The sequence below is a fragment of the Dermatophagoides pteronyssinus genome, unplaced genomic scaffold (assembly GCF_027571235.1).
Source record: "Dermatophagoides pteronyssinus isolate colony J.1.1.1.1 unplaced genomic scaffold, Derpt_VIB-CSIC_2022.12 sq0013, whole genome shotgun sequence".
Classification (NCBI taxonomy): Eukaryota; Metazoa; Arthropoda; class Arachnida; order Sarcoptiformes; family Pyroglyphidae; genus Dermatophagoides; species Dermatophagoides pteronyssinus.
In genome coordinates, this window is record NW_027461537.1 from 1,178,832 (window position 1) to 1,184,928 (window position 6,097).

The 6,097-nt window shown below is 27.1% G+C and overlaps 1 long non-coding RNA gene across 1 annotated transcript; it reads right to left on the reverse strand.

Annotated features, from left to right (window-relative positions):
• Nucleotides 1-452: 452 nt before the first annotated feature.
• Nucleotides 453-3,537, reverse strand: LOC142645520 (uncharacterized). Its single transcript, XR_012846644.1, has 3 exons — nt 3,213-3,537; nt 2,729-3,135; nt 453-1,638 (listed from the first exon to the last, which is right to left on the reverse strand). It is a non-coding gene; the product is annotated as an uncharacterized LOC142645520 (long non-coding RNA).
• Nucleotides 3,538-6,097: the final 2,560 nt, after the last annotated feature.

The following is a 6,097-nucleotide window of genomic DNA, read 5'->3' on the forward strand; positions in this document are numbered from 1 at the left end:
CTTGTGATTTTTGTTTGTGTGTGTGTGCGATCATCATCATTATATCGTTTGATAATGTGACAATTCATTATTCATCCAGAATCATGATGATAATGATGTTATATTCAAATTGAATTACTTTTCCTGATTTTTGAATTTTGACCGGTTGTAAAATTAAAAAAAAACTCGTTCATACATCATTACATAATAATTATCGCATCAATTTTTTTCGCGATCAGATTTTGTTGAGTTAAGAAAAACGAATTTGTGAAATTTTCTGTTTTTGCAACAAAAAGAAAGAAAACTCTCACCATTGATTGTGTTTGAATTGAAGAAAAAAAAAGCTCATAATACCAGAATAATCATCATCAATGGAATGATCATCATATTACTATTTCAACACCATGATCATCATCAGGTATTTTCAATGGAAAAAAAAGAAACAGCAACTACAGAAAAAAAAGAATGATGATCATTTATTGAAAGAAAATGATAGATCATTCTTTCGTGGAGGCCATGATGATGATGATGATGAGGTGATGAAGAAAGAAAAAAAGTCATTGAAAATTGTAGAATGAAGATGATGATAAGATTGTTCAAGATAGAAAAAAAAAGTCAAAACATTGATCATTTAAGGCTTTCGTAGATTATTTTCGTTTTTTATTTTCTTTAAATTTCATTTTGGCTTCGGTTCGATTCATTTATGATGATGCTGTTACAATAATGACAAATGGTAAACAGAAAAGAAATGAACGAATCTGGTAAGCCATCATTATTTAATCATTATTGTCATTATCTTCGGTATTTTTTTCTCTCTCTCTCTCTCTCTCTCTCTCTTAACATTACTATTATCTAACAATGATGATAAAATGGTGATGATCTTGAAACGAAGAGAAAAAAAAGAGAAAAGAATTTTCAGTAAATCGGGTATGAACAACAATTTTCGATTTTGATCAAAATAGAAAAATCGAATCTTGTTTGGTAATAATTTCATCTGTCAGTTTTATCTTTGTAAATTTTTTTTTCTTCTCTTCATTGTCATCATTATTCTGTGATTTTGTTAATCAAAATGAAAATCATTTTATCGATCAATCGATCGATCGATCGACCGATGATGATGATGATTATGATTGACTGACGTAAATATATGATTTGGTTTTTTTGATTTGATTTATTTTTTATTGATAACCAGCCGTTATGCAATCTATTTGAGGAATTTAATTTCATCTTTTTTATTTTGATGAGGATAATCGTTAACGACAACGATGATGATGATGATGATATTCGACATAAAAAATTCATTTGATTACGCAAAAAGAACAACGTGTTTTGTTTTACACTGTTGAAGATGAACAAAATAATGGAATGAAAGATGAACAAATCAAGTTCTTTGATTACAAAACATCAAATCTGATTGATTTTTCGTTTTTCAAAAAATGTCTAAATGTTTTAAGGAATTTTTATGGACTTGTTTGAGAATTTGATGGCCAAATGATAATGATTATCATGTCATAACGATGATGATGATGATGATGAGAATTCAGATTTCAATTTTCCGGTTGTGATCAAGATGATGATGATGATTGAGCCAATTCTAAATTCATTCGATTATAATCATTGTTATTACCAATCTACTTCAAAACGAAAGATAGAGAAAACCTAAAATAAATGAGATTAGTATGAAATTCATTTTAAATTCATCGAATGTTTTTTTCGAATCAAGATTGAAACGGATGTTTGTGTTGATTAATCAATGATAATAAAATGGTTTTTTCGCATTGGAGAAAAAAAACGAATTTATTATTCTTGTTATCAATCTTTCTTTATATGGATAACAACAACAACAATAATTTTCCACCTCTCATCACTACCTTTAGCTTTGAAAAAAATAGTCGTTGTCAAATGTAATAACTCTATTTCAAAGCTTTGATTAATATTCGAAATTTATTTTTTTGGATCAATAATGATAGCGGTAGTGATAGTAGCAATGATAAATGGCAATCATATATCATGATAATTCATTAAAACACTCATACAGGTGTTATTTAATGTTTTTATTTTTTTTGATTTCTTTGCCCAAAAAACATTACATTTGTTTGTTTGTTGTTAGTGATCAAAAAAACAACAAATGTTTGCTATCAATATTGTTGAAAGAATAAGATCTGTGATAATAGAGAAAAATAAAATAAAATAATGATAAAGAAAAGAAAAGATTCATGATACAATATTATATAAAGAGATATATCTTTAACCTTGTCCTCGTTTTTTCTTTTCTGAAACGATCCAAAAAAGAAAAAGAAAAATATCTTACATCAACATTCTGACGTTTGTCTGAGTGAAATGTTCATTGTGTTTGTTCATTGTGCATGAACAAAATTTGTTGTTATTTTCAAATCGATCCTGAAATTATATTTTGTTTCAGATAAATTAACCATGATATGCCAAGCATTATTATTGCCACCGCCTGTGACATATGATATGTTGTTGATGATGAGGATATAAAGGAAGTTTCAAAACAAAAGATTTATATCTTTCATTTTGTCAAGTTCGGTTCATTGATATGGTTACACACCCACATCCAAACAAGGTAAACCGTTATCTCAATCATAATTTTCATCATTGATTGGATACAAAATAAAACATTGAGCTTGCATTGTGATTCTGTTTGATTTGATAATATTAGATGTAACGGAAATTTATGTAGATTTAATTTTCTCTTTTGTTCGAAAACAAAAACAATGATTATTACCCATTATGATATGATAATGATGATGGAGATAATTTTGTTCAAAATGATTAGATAGAAATTATAATGATAATCATGTTTATGACATCCATGGTTAGAAGGGGAAAAAAGGGTAATTGTACAGACCATCAAATATCAAATTATTATCTTCTTCGTCGCTTTTTTTTCTTAATCATCATCATCATCTTGCCAAGATGATTGACATACAAAATAGCAAAAACAAGAGAAAGATTGAAATATAATTATCTGAACAATCAAGCCGCATCAATATTTGAAGAGAGAAAGAGAGAAAAATAACAAAACAAAAAAAAATTTCCTCGATTCGCTTCGAAGTGGATAAATTTTCAATTTTTTTCAACATGAGAATTTTAAAGAATCATCAACATCACCACTACTACAGCTATGGGAAACTAAAAGAGAAACGGAGAAAAAAAGTGAGAGAAAAAAAATTTTCAAACAAAGATGCAATTATGCAAATAATACATACGAATAAAAAATCGAATGTTTAATGTTAAAATTTTCTTCGTCTCGACAATGGTAAATTTTGTTGTTTCTTACCAAATTCAAATGCTCTTGATGATCATCATCATGATGATAATGATGATCATTGAAAATGAAGCAATTTACCGAAATCTATAGTAAATACTGTATGTTTGATATACGATTGTGGAATTGTCCCGAAGCATTTTCGCACAAATAACACACACTTTGGGAAAAACAAGAAAAGACATTACCATCATCATCAACATCATAATCATCGAACTATTCACATTATCATCATTATATTATACGATAGGAATACAAGTGTTCGAAATTTTGTTGTCGTCAAAATGTTATTTTTTAGGTATCGATAGTATCGATTCGAATAAGTTAAGTTTGTTTTTTTATGTTGTTGTCGTAAAAAAATTCATTTCCAAGATTTTATAAAATTAATATTTGGATCACATCATTATGAAAATCAAGTTTGTATCAATGATGAAAATAATTGTTTTTCTTTTGAATTTACAATTTTCATCTTATACATTATTATCTTTAAATAATAATGATGACAAATTGAATTAGCTGATAGAACTTTCACCTTATTCGAACAACAAAACAAAACATCACCTTTCTCAAATTATTATCATTGCTATCATGATGATAATGATGATCATAACACTTGGCCGATAATGATTATGTTGATGATTATAGTATCAAAGATGATGTAAAACAAAATTCGTGATGTTTGGTCTTTGAAATGGTGTATAGTTTTTTTCTGTTTTGTTTTGTTTTTTTTTTTTTTTTTTGATTATCATTAACATCATCATTTTAATGATGATATAGCTAACAATTTATGTTATTATTATAAATTCAAATGAACTTGTTAGATAATATTGTTTTTTTTTCGGCGACAAATTGTCATAAAATAGTTGTACATCATCATCATCATCATCATCAACATCAATGAACCAAAACGTAAAGTGAAATTTTTTTTCCCTTGTTTTTTCATTATTGAATAATAAATTGTTAGATTTTAGTATTTTTGGTAAAGAAAAACAACAACAGCAACAAAAATTTGGCAACAATCATTAAGCAAAAAAAAACAACAACAAACGTTTTTTATGATGTTTTAAGATTCCGTTTGCCGGTAAATAATGATATGAATTTTCACATACACACCTTTTCAATAAGCGAATAAAAAAGAAAGGAAGCTATCAACAAAACAATGATAATAATTGTTGTCACCACAACAACTAGTAATAATAATAAACACTAAGCCAATCACTTTCAAACCAATTTATTTCAGATTCTTCAAGATAAAGAAAGCTTGTAAAAAAAATTCTTAGGGTTGTCAAATAGTGAAAAAAATGATGATGATGATGATGATATCCCAAATAACAACAGGTTTTTATTTAGCCCCATCGATCCGTAACGATAATGACAACATTACATCACATCACAAAATACTCATCACTTGTGTATGTAAATATGTGACACATCCCTTTATCATCATCATCATCATCATCATAATTATCGACTATAACATGCAAATCATATTGGATAAAAGAAAGAAATAAAGAAAGGATTCTTCAATATTCAAACAAACGAATAAAAAAAAATTTCCTAGGAATTTTTCCCGATTTTGTTTTTAACCATTCGATTTTTTGTTTTATCAACAACAACGACAGTCGTTTTTTTTCTTGCAAAAGCCAGATCTTTATTGCTTGTTTACTTGACAAATAAAGTTTTTTTTTTGGGAAAAAAAACGAATAAGAAATTATTCTTAAATCAACCAACGAATGAAAGATGGATGGATGGATGAATGGTTAAAAAAGGAAAAAAAATCTCTCGTTTTTTTTTTTTTGTTATTTTTTCAACCAAACATTTTTGTTGTCGTAATGATGTTGACCGACCTGAAAAGGGTCATGACCTTTCAGACAATCTTTTTTGTTGTTGTTCTCGAATGAAAGCAAAAAAAAACTTATCCAAAAAAGATTTCATTTATGAATTGCAAAAGTGAAAAATTTTTCGTTTTTCTTTAATGTTAAGGTTTAGGTTTATCCAAAAAGAAAGAAAGGAAATTCGTTATCAAATAATGTGACAAAATATATGAAAATGATATAAATCGTGTCTATCAAAGTGTAAAATTGTTGTTGTTGTTATTATCCGTTATCCAAAAGATGATTATATAGTGGTCAACCATATCATCACTGATGATGATGATGGTGGTGGTGGTGGTGGGTGGATAGTTGAAAATAGAGGGTTTTAAGAATGGCTAGTTTGTTTGTTTGGTTTGGTTTGTTTGTAGATGATAAAGATGACAATTTTTTGTTTTGTTTTGTTTTGTTTGTCGTTTTGGTTGAATGGTTAAAAAATTATCATCATTATTTCTCGGTAAATGAAGTGTGCAATTTACTTTTTTATTGTCGTTTGTTTCTGGAAAAAATATTCTTCCTTTTTTTTGGATTGAATTATATAATGATGATGATTATAGTAGTAAACGGCACGTATTTATCCTGATGGCCATTGACCGGTGGTCATCATCATCATCTGATTACAATGAAAAGATTTTGAATATTTAAAAAAGAAAAATTTATTTATTCAAATTTTTTCTTTTTTTTGTTACATAAAAAAATGTGTGAAAAAATTATCACACGTGATGGTGATGATGATGATGTATGCAAAGCACGTAAATGTATTCAATATGAACTTTTTAGAAAAATTTACTTTTTTCCCATATAGGAAAACATGAACTTTGTTTTTGTTTTTTTTTTTTTTTTTTTTGAATCAAACATAAAGGATTTTTGTTTTTCGGAAAAGAATTGATGTTTATTATGTAAAAAAGAAAAGAAAAAGATTCTAACATACACACGCAATAATAACATTATTTAC